The 17,445-nt window shown below is 37.8% G+C and overlaps 1 protein-coding gene and 1 pseudogene across 5 annotated transcripts in view; one reads left to right on the top strand and one right to left on the bottom strand.

The window, feature by feature from the left end:
* CNTN5 (contactin 5) overlaps positions 1 to 17,445 on the top strand; it is a 1,325,220-nt gene that overhangs the window by 787,285 nt on the left and 520,490 nt on the right. The window lies entirely within an intron of this gene.
* Positions 13,839 to 17,445, bottom strand: part of LOC123787874 (glutathione S-transferase P pseudogene) — a 46,813-nt pseudogene continuing 43,206 nt past the window's right edge.

Genomic DNA, 17,445 nt, shown 5'->3' with positions numbered 1-17,445 from the left:
GGAACTAAAAGGATAACCCCTAATCAAGACCAACTAGTTGACTACACAGCTCAGAATGGCCTCACAGCACCTGTGAATTCATGGCCCCAGTTTCTATGTGAGTTTTCTGCAATGTTTTTATTAAGACAAATAAAATATTTTAATTTTTTGTTTTTGTTTTGAGTCAAATTTAGTACTTTAGGCAAATTCAGGGAGAGCACATGGGGTTTCTCATTATAAATTCTAATGTCTACTTATGTATCTGAAACAGGAGGTTTTAATAAAAGTCCTCTTCAATTTATTACAATGGAGCCTTGTTCAAACTGTAAATGATGCTACATGAGTCTGTGCAGGAGATATTTAAAATACCCTTATCATCTTTCATAACTTTAAGATGTCCTCAGATATTGGCCACTTAACCTGCTATAAATTATATTAGATACTCAAGTATATTTATGGGATTTACAGTCTAAAGTTAAACTAAGATGGGACCAGGATGACTTCTCTATGCCAGGGTTACATTCTGTTCATCTGACAGGAATTAAGTGGCAAGTATGGAGTTTACTGGGGCCTTAAGCCTGTTTCAATGGATGTGGAGGTATTTAGACAGAAGTTTACCATTCTTTTTTTTATAATAATATTTTTATTATATTATGTTAGTCACCATACAGTACATCCCTAGTTTTTGATGTAAAGTTCCATGATTCATTACTTGCATATAACACCCAGTGCACCATGCAATATGTGCCCTCCTTAATACCCATCACCAGCCTATCCCAATCCCCCACCTCCTCCCCTCTGAAGCCCTCAGTTTGTTTCCCGGAGTCCATAGTCTCTCATGCTTCATTCCCCATTCTGTTTACACACCTTTCTTCTTCCCTTTCTTCTCCTACTGATCTTCCTAGTTCTTATGTTCCATAAATGAGTGAAACCATATGATAATTGTCTTTCTCTGCTTGACTTATTTCACTTAGCATTATCTCCTCCAGTCCCATCCATGTTGCAGCAAATGTTGAGAAATCATTCTTTTTGATGGCTGAGTAATATTCCATAGTATATATGGACCACAACTTCTTAATCCAGTCATCTCTTGAAGGGCATCTTGGCTCCTTCCACGATTTAGCTATTGCGGACAATGCTGCTATGAACATTGGGGTGCATAAGGCCCTTCTCTTCACTACGTCTGTATCTTTGGGGTAAATACCCAGTAGTACAATTGCTGGATCATAGGGTAGCTCAATTTTTAACTTTTTAAGGGACCTCCACACTGTTTTCCAAAGTGGCTGTACCAACTTGCATTCCCACCAACAATGTAGGAGGGATCCCCTTTCTCCACATCCTCTCCAGCAATTGTTGTTTTTTGCCTTGTCAATTTCTGCCCTTCTAACTGGCATAAGGTGGTATCTCAATGTGGTTTTGATTTGAATTTCTCTGATGGCTAATGATTTTGAACATTTTTTCATGTGTCTGTTAGCCATTTGTATGTCTTCATTGGAGAAGTGTCTGTTCATATCTTATGCCCATTTTTTGATTTGTTTATTGTTTCTTGTGTATTGAGTTTGAGAAGTTCTTTGTAGATCTTGGATACCAGTCTTTTACCTGTAGTGTCATTTGCAAATATCTTCTCCCATTCCGGGAGAAGGGGCTGCCTCTTAGTTTTTTTGACTGTTTCCTTGGCTGTGCAGAAGCTTTTTGTCTTGATGAAGTCCCACAAGTTCATTTTTTCTTTTGCTTCTCTTGCTTTTGGAGATGGGTCATGAAAAAAGTTGCTGTGGCCTATGTCAAAGAGGTTGCTGCCCATGTTCTCCTCTAGGATTTTAATGGATTCCTGTCTCACATAGAGACTTACTGCTATAATTCATGTCATTTTTCAAAGAACTGGAACAAACAGCCCTTAAATTTGTGTGGAACCAGAAAAGGCCCCGAACTGCCAAGGAATTGTTGAAAAGGAAAAACAAAGCTGGGGACATTACATTGCCGGATTTCAAGCTGTACTACAAAGGTGTGATTACAAAGACAGCATGGTACTGGCACAAAAACAGACACATAGACCAATGGAACAGAATAGAGAACCCAGAAATGGACCCTCAGTTCTTTGGGCAACTAATCTTTGACAAAGAAGGAAAAAACATCCAGTGGAAAAAAGACAGTCTCTTCAATAAATGGTTCTGGGAAAATTGGACAGCTGCATGCAAAAGAATAAAACTTGACCACTCTCTCAGACCATACACAAAGAGATTTACTATTCTTTATCTTCTTCTTTTCCTCCTACCCAAGGAACACTAATCTGATTAGCCTGTCCTTCTTCTAATCCATTCTAGAATAAAGAGTGAACTTCCACAAATGGCCTCAAGGCTATTTATTATTTAGATTCTGTCTGCTTTTCCATGTTTCTCTCTATTACTCAGGCTATAGTGAACTACATGTACTGTCCTAACAACATTTCATTCTCGTTATATGTGACAGTCTACCTCTCTGCTGGGCTACCATTCAACAACTAACCTCCCCCCAACCCTCTCTGTCTGTGTGTGTGTTTGTATTATATATTACATATAATGTATTTATATATAATCTCACATGTTCTTTATTATATTTGTTTCTTGTTACATTAAATTACAACTATTTACGACAATCACCTTGACTCCCAAGAGCTATTCTGAACTTGAGCATACCACTGACTCTACAAGACTGAATTCATTGAAGACAGATTTTATGTCTCATTTATCTATTTATTTACTTTAGTTTAATACCCAACCTCTAACATGCAAGTTCATAGCCAATACTCAGTGAATGATTGCAGAATGAGTAAGTGAATGAACAAATATCCTCCAGCACCACAGGGGCCACTACCCTCAAAAAGAATCCCCTTCTGAGACCTATGAGAAGAATGATTCTTTAAGAAGTATATACATAGTCCTCTCCAACAAATCTAATAGAAAATCAAAATGAGTAATACAATTTATGCAGAAACATTTTATAAATTATAAAGCTCCATATAAAGGGTAGTTATATTATTAGTAAATGGACATTAATGGACATTAATAAATGTAATGGCATTAATGGATATAATTAATATTGATATCAAAACAGGTGTTGAAAGTTTAAAGTTAGTAATACCTTTACATATTATTGTGCATACTATTGGTAATATTTTCCATGTTGTAATAGATGTCTGAGGCAAACTGAGGTGTTACAAAGAAATGTTAAAAAGTCATTTCTTATGAAAATAATTTCAGATATGTCTCTGATCACAGATAGAAAAAAGCTACCTTTATTTTTTAAAAGTGATTTTAGAATTCTAGCAACATCTTTCTATTGATCCTATTAACAATGAATGTTTCCTATTCATTTCATAGCCTCATTGGATTGTAAACTTAGAGTCAGGTAATAGTGATAGAATTTGTGAAACTAAGGAACAAAACTCTCTGTTAAGTTCTTTAAGAATGCATATGTAGGGGGCACATGGGTAGCGCAGTCGTTAAGCGTCTGCCTTCGGCTCAGGGCGTGATCCCAGCATTCCGGGATCGAGTCCCACATCGGGCTCCTCCACTGGGAGCCTGCTCCTTCCACTCCCACTCCCCTGCTGTGTTACCTCTCTCTCTGGCTGTCTCTCTGTCAAATAAATAAATAAAATCTTAAAAAAAAAAAGAATGCATATGTAAATGTTATTTTATTTGAGTTGTCAACATTAGGGTGTCTACCCTGTGCCACTGCTATAATTCATGTCAAAAGATCCAGGAATGATATCTAGTATAACTTAATATTTAATGTAATTAATATTTTCAGGATCTTGAAAAGAAGATTTAATAAAAAGTATTTGCCTCCCAATTCTTAATAGGTAGATGAATTTAAAGAATGGTCTTCCATAGTAGTGCACAAGAAATTAGACAGTATTTTAAAAAGGATCACATCTGTCATGACAAAATAACCAAAAATATAAATATATATAAATTATCAGTAAGAAGATCAAGTGAGGTGATTAATATCAATTCTGTTTCATAAACATAGTAAATCATTCACCTAAGAAATCATAACTGTAAAATATACTTAACTTATAATTGATGGAATTTCACAAACAGTGATTAAATTCACAAAAAAACAAATAATATAATTGCTGAGATGGAACTAGCATGTTTATTTTTAAAAATTTTTAAAGAAATAAAATGTATTCAAATTGGCAAAGAAGAAGTCAAACTCTCTCTCTTCACAGATGACATGATACTTTATGTGGAAAACCTGAAAGACTCCACCCCCAAATTACTAGAACTCATACAGCAATTCAGGAATGTGGCAGAATACAAAATCAATGCACGGAAATCAGTTGCTTTTCTATACACTAACAAGGTAACTGTAGAAAGAGAAATTAGGGAATCAATTCCATTTATGATAGTATCAAAAACCATAAGAGACCTAGGATAAACCTAACCAAAGAGGTAAAGGATCTATACTCCAGAAACTACAGAACACTTACGAAAGAAATTGAGGAAGACACAAAAAAGATGGGAAATAATCCCATGCTCATGGATTGGAAGAATAAACATTGTTAAAATGTCTATGCTACCCAGAGCAATCTATACTTTAAATGCTATCCCAATCAAAATACCAATGGAATTTTTCAAAGTCCTGGAAGAAACAATCCTAAAATTTGTATGTAACCAGAAAAGATCCTGAATTGCCTAGGAAATGTTGAAAAAGAAAAACAAAGCTGGGGGCATCATGTTGCCTGACTTCATGCTTACTACAAAGCTGTGATCACCAAGACAACATGGTGCTGGCACAAAAACAGACACATAGATCAATGGAACAGAATAGAGGGCCCAGATGTGGACCTTCAACTCTATGGTCAACTAATCTTCGACAAAGAGGAAAGAATAACCAATGGAAAAAAGACAGACTCTTCAATAAATGTTGCTGGGAAAATTGAACAGCTATATACAGATATGAACCTCGACTATTTTCTTACACTATACACAAAGATAAACTCTCAATGGATGCAAAACCTCAGTGTGAGACAGGGATCCATCCAAATCCTAAAGAACAGCATAGGCAGTAACCTCTTCAACATCAGCCACAACAATTTCTTTCAAGACACGTCCCCAAAGGCAAGGGAAACAAAAGTAAAAATGAATTTTTGGGAATTCATCAAGATGAAAAGCTTCTGCACAGCAAAGGAAACAGTCAACAAAACAAAGAGGCAACCCACGGAATGAGAGAACATATTTGCAAATGACATATTAGATAAAGTGCTGGTATCCAAGATCTATAAAGAACTCAAACTCAACACCCAAAAAACAAATAACCAAGTCAAAAAATAGGCAGAAGACATGAATAGGAACTTCTCCAAAGAAGATATACAAATGGATAACAGACACATGAAAAAATTTTGAACACCATTAGCCATCAGGGAAATTCAAATCAAAACCACATTGAGATACCACCTTACACCAGTTAGAATGGCAAAAATTAACAAAACAGGAAACAACAAATATTGGAGAGGATGTGGAGAAAGGGGAACCCTCTTACACTGTTGGTGGGAATGCAAGTCACTACAGACACTTTGGAAAACAGAGTGGAGGTTCCTCAAAAAATTAAAAATAGAGCTACTCTATGACACAGCAATTGTAATACTGGATATTTACCCCAAAGATACAGACGTAGTGAAAAAAAGGGCCACATGCACCCCATGTGCTATTCATAGCTCCTGTTCATAGCAGCAATGTCTGCGATAAGCAAACTGTGGAAGGAACTGCGATGCCCTTCAACAGATGACTGGATAAAAAAGATGTGGTTCATATATACAATAGAATATTACTCAGCCATCAGAAAGGATGAATACCCACCATTTTAATTGACATGGATGGAACTGGAAAGGGATTATGCTAAGTGAAATAAGTCAAGCAGAGAAAGTCAATTATCATATGGTTTCACTTATATGTGGAACATAAGCAATAGCACAGAAGACCATAGCTGAAGGGAGGGATATCTGAAGGGGGGGAAATCAGAGGGGGAGATGAACCATGAAAGACTATGGACTTCGGGAAACAAACTGAGGATTTCAGAGTGGAGGGGGGTGGGGGATGGGTTATCCCGGTGATGGGTATTAAGGAGGGCACATATTGCAATGAGAACTTGGTGTTGTATACAGGGATTGGCAGTTAAGATGGCGGAGGAGTAGGGGACCCTTTTTCAGCCAGTCCCCTGAGTCGAGTTGGATAGGTACCAGACCAGCCTGAACATCCATGGAATCAGCCTGAGATGCAGGAAGATACATCTGGATCTCTACAAATGAACATCTCCAGGGCTGAGTATTGAGGTACAAAGCGGGGAGCCATGAAACCACGCACAGATATCAGAAGATAAACAGAAGGGGGTGGGAGCCGCCGCGTTCAGGCGCAGGGAAGCCATAGCCACCTACACGGGGGAACGGGCGTACTTGCGGCCTGGCACCCAAGAGAGAGCAGACTGAGACCATGAGCCGGGGAACGCTCACTACCAGACTGAAATGGAGCTCCAGTGTGCTCACTGGAATAAGACTGAGACTGGTAGCTCTGGGAGCGCTGGGGCGGCTGGCCGCTGGCGGCTAGCTGTGTTAGAAACACAAAGGACAGAGATGCACCAGCCCTGGATGTGAGGGCTGGGACGCTGGGAGTGGGACACACATCCCGAGACACTGCAGGTTTGAACAGCACCAACAGAAACAGAGTTAAAGTGGCCAGAACATCAGTGGAGAATGGTCTGCGATCCCTCTGTTCTGAGACAGATGCTGAGATTTGGCTACAGCTGCTCTGACTCTCTGAAGAGGCACAGCAAACTGCCTGGGAAAGCGGCCGGAGAACAAAAGCCTGGAAATACCGGCTCACAGTGTGCCCATCCCCATCCCCCTCACAGGGGACATGGAGACTCTACCAAAACAGGGTTGCCTGAGTATCAGCGCGGCAGGCCCCTCCCCCAGAAGGCAGGCTGAAAAAATCAAGAAGCCCACATCCCTAAGGTCCCTATAAAACAAGTGCGAAGCCCTGGGTCTCGGTCAATAATTTGGGCTCTGGACAACCCTGCAACCTCTCCTCATCAGAATGACAAGAAGGAGAAATCCCCCCCAGCAAAGAAAAGACAATGACTCTGTGGCGTCTGCCACAGAACTAATGGATATGGATATAACTAAAATATCAGAAAAGGAATTCAGAGTAACATGGTCAAGATGATGTGTAGACTTGAAAAAAGTATTAACGAGAATGTTAATGAGAATATAGAATCTCTAAGGGTGGAAATGAGAGCGAATCTGGCAGAAATTAAAAGTTCTATGAGCCAAATACAGTCAAAACTAGAGGCTCTGATGGCCAGGGTGAATGAGGCAGAAAAACATATCAGTGATTGGAGGATGGGTTAGTAGAAGAGAAAGCTAAAATAGAATCTGGACTTAAAAAAATCCACGCACAAGAATGTAGGTTACGGGAGATTCAACTGACTCAATGAAATGTTCCAATGTCAGAATCATCAGCATCCCGAGGGGGTGGAGAAAAGCAGAGGTCTAGCAGAGATATTTGAACAAATTGTAGCTGAAAACTTCCTTAATCTAGCAAGGGAAACAAACATTCATGTCCAAGAGGCAAAGAGGACCCATCCCAAGCTCAACCACGACAAACCTACGCCACGTCACATCATAGTGTATTTTGCAAATATTAGATCCAAGGATACAGTATTGAAAGTGGCCAGGGCAAAGAAATTTCTCACATACCAAGGCAAAGGTATCAGAATTACATCAAACCTGCCTACACAGACCTGGAATGAGAGAAAGGGTTGGGGGGCACTTTTAAAACTCTTTCAGAGAAAAACATGCAGCCGAGGATCCTTTATCCAACAAGGCTGTCATTCAGAATTGATCGAGAAATAAAGACTTTCCAGAATCGCCGGTCATTGACCAATTTTGTAACCATGAAACCAGCCATACAGGAGATACTAAGGGGGTTCTATAAAGGTAAAAAGGCCCAAGAGTGATACAGAACGGAAAGTCACAATTGATAGAAACAAAGACTGTACTGGCAACATGGCATCATTAAAATCATATCTCTCAATAATCAGTCTCAATGTAAATGGCCTAAAAGCACCATAAAATCCCACAGGGTTGCAGATTAGATAAAAAGACATGATCCATCCATTTGCTGTCTACCAGAGACTCATTTTGAACCTAAAGATACATTCAGACTGAAAGTAAAGGGATGGAATACCATCTTTCACGCCAATGGACCTCAAAAGAAAGCTGGGGTAGCAATTCTCATATCAGACAGATTGGATTTTAAACTAAAGACTATAGTTAGAGGCACAGAAGTGCACTATATTATTCTTAAAGGGTGTATCCAACAAGTGGATATGACAATTATAAATATATATGCCCCCAACAGGGGAGCAGCAAGATACACAAGCCAACTCTTAACCACAATAAAGAGACATATAGATAAAAATACACTAATAGTAGGATACCTCAACACTCCACTCTCAGAAATAGACAGAACACCCATGCAAAAAAATAGACAAAGAACCAAGGGCTTTGAATGCCATACTCGATGAGTTGGACCTCATAGATATATATAGAACACTACACCCCATAACCAAAGAATACTCATTCTATTCTAATGCCCATGGAACATTCTCAAGAATAGACCATGTTCTGGGACACAAAACAGGTCTCAAATGATACCAAAAGACTGAAATTATTCCCTGCATATTCTCAGACCAAAATGCTTTGAAATTGAAGCTCAACCACAAGGAAAAATTTGGAAGAAACTCAAACACTTGGAGACTAAGAACAATCCTGCTCAAGAATGATTTGATAAACCAGGCAATCAAAAATCAATTTAAAGAATTTATGGAGACCAACAAGAATGAAAACACAACGGTCCAAAACCTATGGGATACTGCAAAGGCAGTCCTAATGGGGAAATACATAGCCATCCAAGCCTCACTCAAAAGAATAGAAAAATCTAAAATGCAGTTTTTAAATTCTCACCTCAAGAAGCTGGAACAGCAATGGAGGGACAGGTGTAATCCACACACGAGGAAGCAGTTGACCAAGATTAGAGCAGAAATCAATGAATTAGAAATCAGGACTATGGTAGAGCAGATCAACAGAACTAGAAGCTGGTTCTTTGAGAGAATCAATAAAATTGAGAAACCACTGGCAAGACTTATCCAAAAGAATACAGAAAGAACCCAAAATAATACAATTATGAACGAAAAAGGAGAGGTCACAACCAACACCAATGAAATTGGAAGGATTATTAGAAACTTTTATCAACAACTTTATGCCAATAAATTAAGCAATTGGGAAGAGATGGAGGCCTTCCTGGAAACCTATAAACTACCAAGACTGAAACAGGAAGAAATTGATTTTTTAAACATGCCAATTAATTATGAAGAAATTGAGTCAGTGATAAACAACCTTACAAATAACAAAACTCCAGCCCGGACGGTTTTCCTGGGGAATTTTACCAAACATTCAAAGAAGAAATAATACCTATTCTCCTAAAGCTATTTCAAAAAATAGAAACAGAAGGAAAGCTACAAAACTCATTCTATGAGGCCAATATTACCTGATTCCCAAACCAGGCAAAGACCCCCTCAAAAAGGAGAATTACAGACGGATTTCCCTAATGAATATGGTTGCTAAAATCATCAGCAAGCTCCTGGCTAATAGGATCCAACAGTACATTAAAAGGATTATTCATCATGACCAAGTGGGATTCATCCTTGGGATGCAAGGGTGGTTCAACATCAGTGTCTTAGATTTTATCCCGAAAGAAAAATTCAGAAATCATATGATTCTCTCAATAGGTGAAGAAAAAGCATTTGACAAAATACAGCATCCTTTCCTGATTAAAACCCTTCAGAGTGTAGGGATAAAGGGTACATTCCTCAATCTCATAAAAACCATCTATGAAAAGCCTACAGCAAATATCATTCTCAGTGGGGAAAAGCTGGAAGCCTTTCCCTTAAGATCAGGAACAAGACAAGGATGCCCACTCTCGCCAGTATTATTCAACATAGCAGGAGAAGTCCTTGCAACAGCAATCAGACAATAAAAAGGGATAAAAGGTTTCCAAATTGGCAAAGAAGAAGTAAAACTGTCTCTCTTCGTAGATGACATGATACTCTATATGGAAAACCCAAAAGAATCCACTCCCAAACTATTAGAAGTTATAGAGCAATTCAGTAATGTGGCGGGATACAAAATCAATGCTCAGAAATCAGTTGCATTTCTATACACGAATAATGAGACTGACGAAAGGGAATTAGGAAATCCATCCCATTTACAATAGCACCGAAAACCATACGTTACCTTGGAATTAACTTAACCAGAGACGTAAAGGACCTATATTCTAGAAACTATAAATCACTCTTGAAAGACATTGAGGAAGACATAAAAAGATGGAAAGATATTCCATGCTCATGGATCAGTGGAATTAACATAGTTAAAATGTCCATGCTACCCAGAGTAATCTACACTTTCAATGCTATCCCGATCAAAATACCAATGACAGTTTTCAAAGAACTGGAACAAATAGTTCTTAAATTTGTAGGAACCAGAAAAGGCCCGAATTGCCAAGGAACTGTTGAATAGGAAAAACAAAGCTGGGGCATCACAATGCTGGTTTGCACGCTGTACTACAAAGCTGCTATCACAAAGACAGCATGGTACTGGCACAATAACAGACACATAGTCCAATGGGACAGAATAGAGAACCCAGATATGGACCCTCATCTCTTTGGGCAACTAAACTTTGATAAAGCAGGAAAAAACATCCGGTGTTAAAAAGACAGTCTCTTCAATAAATGGTGCTGGGAAAATTGGACAGCTACATGCAGAAGAATGAAACTTGACCATTCTCTCACACCATACACAAAGATAAACTCCAAAGGGATGAAAGACCTCGATGTGAGACAGGAATCCATTAAAATCATAGAGGAAAACATAGGCAGCAATCTCTACATCGGCCAAAGCAACCTTTTTCATGGGACATCTCCAAAGGCAAGAGAAACAAAAGATAAAATGAACTTGTGGGACTTCCTCAAGATAAAAACTTCTGCACAGCCAAGGAAACAGTCAAAAAAACTAAGAGGCAGCCCACGGAATGGGAGAATATATTTGCAAATGATGCTACAGATAAAAGACTGGTATCCAAGATCTACAAAGAACTTCTCAAACTCAATACGTGAGAAACAAATAAACAAATCATAAAACGGGCAGAAGATATGAACAGACACTTTTCCAGTGATGACATACAAATGGCTAGCAGACACATGAAAAAATGTTCAAAATCATTAGCCCTCAAGGAAATTCAAATCAAAACCACAGTAAGATACCACCTTATGCCAGTTAGAATGGCAAAAATTGACAAGGCAAGAAACAACAATTGTTGGAGAGGATGTGGAGAAAGGGGATCCCTCCTACATTGTTGGTGGGAATGCAAGTTGGTACAGCCACTCTGGAAAACAGTGTGGAGGTCCCTTAAAAAGTTAAAGATGGAGCTACCCTATGATCCAGCCATTGCACTACTGGGTGTTTACCCCAAAGATACAGACGTAGTGAAGAGAAGAGCCATATGCACCCCAATGTTCATAACAGCATTGTCCACAATAGCTAAATCATGGAAGGAGCCGAGATGCCCTTCAACAGATGACTGGATTAAGAAGTTGTGGTCCATATATACAATGGAATATTACTCAGCTATCAGAAAGAACAAGTTCTCAACATTTGCTGCAACATGGACAGCACTGGAGGAGATAATGCTAAGTGAAATAAGTCAAGCAGAGAAAGACAATTATCACATGATTTCTCTCATCTATGGAACATAAGAACTAGGAAGATTGGTAGAAGAAAGGGATAAAGAAAGGGGGGTAATCAGAATGGGGAATGAAGCATGAGAGACTATGGACTCTGAGAAACAAACTGAGGGCTTCAGAGGGGTGGGGGTGGGGGAATGGGATAGGCTGGTGTTGGGCAGTAAGGAGGGCACGTATTGCATGGTGCACTGGGTGTTATACGCAACTAATGAATCATCGAGCTTTACATCAGAAACTGGGGATGTACTGTATGGTGACTAACATAATATAGTAAAAAATCATTAAAAAAATCTAATGAAGTACTGTATGGTGACTAACATAACTAATAATAAAATGAAATAAAATAGAATAGAATAAAATAAAATAAAGTAAATAATAAATAATTTCTAAATTCCTATGCACCAATATGCAAGCAGATCTAGAATGTTTGTTTTACAATTATTATTTTTTTCCTTTATTAGACCACAAGAATTGAAAAAAGTTATCAATGTTTTACTTGTCCTGATTTTAAAAATACATTCTTGATAGATAAATAGGATTATATTTTTTCCTTTAGAGAACATTTTATGCCAGTGTTTCTACTCAATTTCATATTTTGTATCTCAGAATCTTTTTCCTGTTTTTTCTTAAAATACTATCTAGGTATTTTTTATCTTAGTTGATTCACCCCCTATGAGATTAAGAAAAGCAAGATTCTTTGTACATGAAATAAACACCGTAATGAAAATAACTGTATTTATCAATTTGTATAATTTAATTTAACTGTTAGATACTTATATAGTATTTATATTTATGATATAAGCATTAATAGTATATAATAAAAATGCTAACAATAATTGCTAAGATTTATTAAGAGAATATTATGTGCCAGACACTGAGGTAAGCTTTTTGCGTATAATTTTATATTCAATTACAAGTAAAAAACACCATAATGTATGCATTATCCACACTTAAATATATTGAAAATTAGGAAACTGAGGGAGATAGCTCACTTGTCCAATGTGACATAGTTAATAAAATGTGAAAGTGAAATTCAAGTCTTACTCTGTCTGATTCTAGTTCCAGATCTCTTAATAAAATTTTTGTGGCGTTTCTGCACATGATATCCCATTAAACCACCCAAATGATCCTGAAGTTATGCTGAGAGGTCTCACAGACTCTCATTTTGAGATCAGAAAATTGAAATGAAGTATGCCTGGGTGGTTCAGTAGGTTAGGTGTCTGCCTTCCGCTAAGGTCATGATCCTAGGATCTTGGGATTGAGTCCCGCATCCGGCTCCCTGCTTGGCAGGAAGCCTGCTTCTCCCCCTGCTTGTGCTCTCCCTATCGCTCTCCCGCCCCCCTCGCTCTCTCTTTCTGCCAAACAAATAAAATCTTTAAAAAAAAAAAAAGGAAACTAAAAGATCTTGTATTCTGTTTGTGGCCACACAGCCAAAAGACTTTAACTTTATGTGATATATCTGATGTACTTATACACATTCTTATCATTCTTGCTTTTAATTTATACTTCCGGGTATTCACATATGGCTACTCTTTGGTCTGTTTTATCTCAGGGGCTGATCTATTCAGGTTGATTAGGCCAATACAATCTATACAGAGAGCACACATATCAACTGCTTTCACTCTAATGTTATTTTTTCAAATAAATCAAGTGATGCATAATTTCATATTATGTCGAGAAGTTCTTATTGGTTTTTATTAATGTGCATGTGAAACTCAAAATAGCCCAAATTCTAAAAGAGGTAAAATAAATAGAATTCATGCCATTTCACTATCAATACTAGGTTACACTTGTTTCAGGAGATACATGGAGACTGTGGTGGTCTCAGTGATGTCTTTATCTTCCAAAATAAGCTCCATTCAGTCTGTTGCAGTTACTCACCTTAGAATAAGGTCTAACCTGAGAAATTAAGAATATCCAGATAGCCTACTTCATTTTTTTTTCTCCTAGAAATTTTATTGGTCCTGGGGAATAGGAAGGCAGATATCCCCACCTTCTGCCTCCTGCCGTACCATAATCTCTCACTGCTTCCCCTTGCCACAGAAGGAGAGGGTCAGGTGCTCCAGAAGGCCATGAAGGCCTTGAGCTTGGGCCGGGCGCGGAGGTGTGCCACTAGATGGAGAGCAGTGATAAGGAGTGCAGGCAGCCGGAGACCAGAACCTGGTGAATCAGCAGCAAGTCCAGCAGGTTGTAGTCCACAAGGGAGGGCTGGTTCTGGGCCAGTAGGGTCTCCAAAGGATTCAGGTGCCGGGGTAGTGGCTTCACATACAGGAGGACCTTGCCTGCTTTGTAGCTGGTGTAGATAAGGATGAGGTATTTGCTGTGGAGATCCATGATGCCGTCATTCACCAAGTCCGCCAGGGCCACCTCCTGCTGGTCCTTCCCGAATAGTGCAGGGCAGAGGCCCAGGTGTGTCAGGATGGCATTGGACTGGTACAGGGTAAGAGCTCCGTCCTGGAACTTGGTAGGCTGCCCCTGCAGCCAGCTCTCGTTGGTCACCACCTCCTCCTTCCAGCTATGGCCCTGGTCAGCCAGCAGCTTGCAAATGGCCTCTCAGCGTCCTCGAACAGGGAAGTAGACAATGGTGTAGGTAGGCACGGTTGCAAATGCAGGCAGCAGCAGCAGCAGCGGTGGCGGTGGCAGAGCCCAGATAGTCTGCTATAGTTCAAACTATTTTCTAGCACCTAAAGTTTATAGCTGCTGTTACTGTTGCAGGCCTAAACTAAACAGTTGAATAGCTAGTAGTGTTTTTCTACTCTCAAAACTAATGGAGGCAAGTTTTAACTGTGGTCCAAATTTTATGATTTGAGTTTTTATGTTTGGAAATGCTAGTAATATAAAATCTGTGCCTATTAATCTAATTACATTTAGTTCATTTTCTTCCTAACATAATCTGGATAACATCATAAATATGGATAAAGCTAAATGACTATTTATATATAAAAAACATAAAAATTAACTGTCAACATAATCTTGTTTACCTTTACAACTCTGACACCTCTGTGTCATTTTGAATATGAGATTTTCTTGGATGTTGTCAAACACATTTCAGCATTACTAGCTAAGGAAAAATAAAACATTCCAATACATACATTTTACATTGTCTTTTTGAACTAGAAGTACTTGTCCTTGCCCAGGGTCCACTGAAACTCTTCTGCCACAAAATGATATCCTTCATCTTTGCTTTAACAGATGTTATTTGTTTCCCCCTGGCCTCTGCCATAGAGACAAATTATCATCTCCCTATAAGACTATAAAACAGAATTGGTTTTCTTTATTCATAGATTATATAGGCCTATTTCATTCCTAAAATTTATAACCTTGCACAGAGTGGGGAAAAAAAATAACAAAACCTCATGTACATTTTAACACAACTCTGCATTTAAAATTTACTTTCATAATTATCTCTTTCTTTTAAAATGAAATTTAAAATATATTTCATTATTTAGTTTAGAAAGTATTTATTGATTACTCATTAATCATATATAACTCTTCAAATAGTGAATCACTAGTAAATGACAATAATAGGAAAAACACAAGGCCCGACAGATAATTCAAATGATTAGCTTTAAGAAGATCTTGGAGAAAAGCAGCTCACCAGACAGTCTACTTTTCCACAAATATAATAGCTTGTTAGAGAAATTTCCACCTCCTAAGACCTTATTTAATAAATGAACTGGCTTTTCTCAATTGCATGATAAAGGCATATAACCTGGTGATTCAATTTACCTTAATGATGATAAATTCTAAAGGTTGAAGTGCAGGTGTGTGTGTGTGTGTGTGTGTGTGTGTGTGTGTGTGTGTGTGTATTGTGTGTGTTTGGTTAAGAAGTGTCTTTGCCTACACTAAAAGGACTGAATACTCATTCTAGGCTATAAACCTGTACTATTTTATTATAAAATATTAATTCTAAAAAAAAATTAGAAATCAGCATTAGCATAAGAAAGGAAATTGAGAGTTAGCTTAGCTTGTTGTGTTTGAGATAATATATCTATCCTATTTATGACTTCTCTGTTAGTGAAGGGTAAAATAGGGAATAGGTTAGTTGCTTTTTTTTTTCCATCAAAGAGGAGCCTAATACAATGAAAGAGGTAGGATAACACGGACATTTTCCCCCCCTTTACTTAGAAGGACTAAATCAATGAGAGCAGTTACAGACAGGGAGGTAAAGAAACTGAGTAGTATAAATCATGGAAAACAAAAGGGGAGACTTTTCCAGTACAAGGATTTGCCAAACACATCAAATTCAATCGATTTATTTATAGGTAATAAGGATAAAGAAACTCTATTTGTCAATAAAGAGAGCAGTGTTGAATATAAGGACAGTATTTCCATTAGAGGAATGAAGTAGAAGTTAGTATTTGAGATGTCAAGCATATAGTAAACAATAGCAAAAAAAAAAATTGCTTCTTTAAAAGTTAGGCAGTGGATGGATAGTTGGAGTTCAATAGTAAGTTAAGAAAGCCACAATAGTAAACATTGTATTCTATTGAAAAATTATTTAAAGTTCTATTAACTCTTCAACAATAAAATGCATGGGTGTTCTTCTAGCTTCATCTTCCTCCTCATTTTATACTCAACTAATTTTTAACAATATTGAGGTCTCCGGACCATATTTAAATAGAGCAGTTAATCATGAAATAGGCTTTCATTGTCAGCATTGTATAGAATATAGGTCCTTTCAATTAATTATACTCACACGTGAATAGAAAAATTGACCAAAAAAATTTTACTTTTATCCCATTTGAAGCCTATAAGAATCTCTAACCACCCAAAATTGTGCTTTTGCAGAGAGCTACAGTAGAAATGTTGGCTTTAATTTGATTTATCCACTGTCTGACATTACCTATCGCCCTATCCTGACGTTTTCTGTGATGCTCAGATATCTTAAAAGTACTTCATTCCTAGATCAGTATTTCACCCATATAAGTCTCAGTTTGAGAGAATTTACTTTTATGTATCACTTTCTTTTAGTGTCTTTCCTCCCTGATACTCCACATCATATTTTGTATCTGTTTTGTTTCTGTTCTTAATCCTGTGGGGGTTTTTTTGTTTGTTTGTTTGTTTGTTTGTTTGTTTTGTTTTGTTTTGTTTTTTTACTGTGTATAGGCATTCCTAAGTTTTGGGCAACTTTGTCTCTCTCTCTCTCTTTCCCTCCCCCCCCCCTTGTTTCTATAAACTACCTCAGATACTGTCTCATTTTCAACTATTATCTTTATATAGGATAAATTCATCTCTCCTAAATCCATGTCTTTGTTTCTGACTGTATTTCTAATAGCTAGTGCCATGCTTTAGCATCACAATTTAAATTCCTTTAGCATCACAATTTAAATTCATCTTCTTGCCATAAAAATCTGCCAAGCTTCTGAATTTCTCTTTTGTAGGTTGTACCAATGATATCAGACTAGAAAACTCAGGAACATCACTGATTGCCTGTCTTCATTATCACTTATTTCTCCACCATATCCAACCAATTTCCAAATAATTTTCACACATCCATCCTTTCCTTACCAAAGTGCAAACACCCTAGTTGAAATCCTTAACGTACCTTCTACCTGGACTATTGTGATGGCTTCCTGAATGGTTTGATCATCACTCTGTTTTCCTATACCTCAGTTCTTATCAAGA

Source organism: Ursus americanus, chromosome 16 (assembly GCF_024610735.1).
Source record: "Ursus americanus isolate L20-20 chromosome 16, mUrsAme1.1.p, whole genome shotgun sequence".
Classification (NCBI taxonomy): domain Eukaryota; kingdom Metazoa; phylum Chordata; class Mammalia; order Carnivora; family Ursidae; genus Ursus; species Ursus americanus.
Note: the sequence above shows the minus strand (reverse complement) of the source record. Positions and strands in the feature narration are given on the sequence as shown.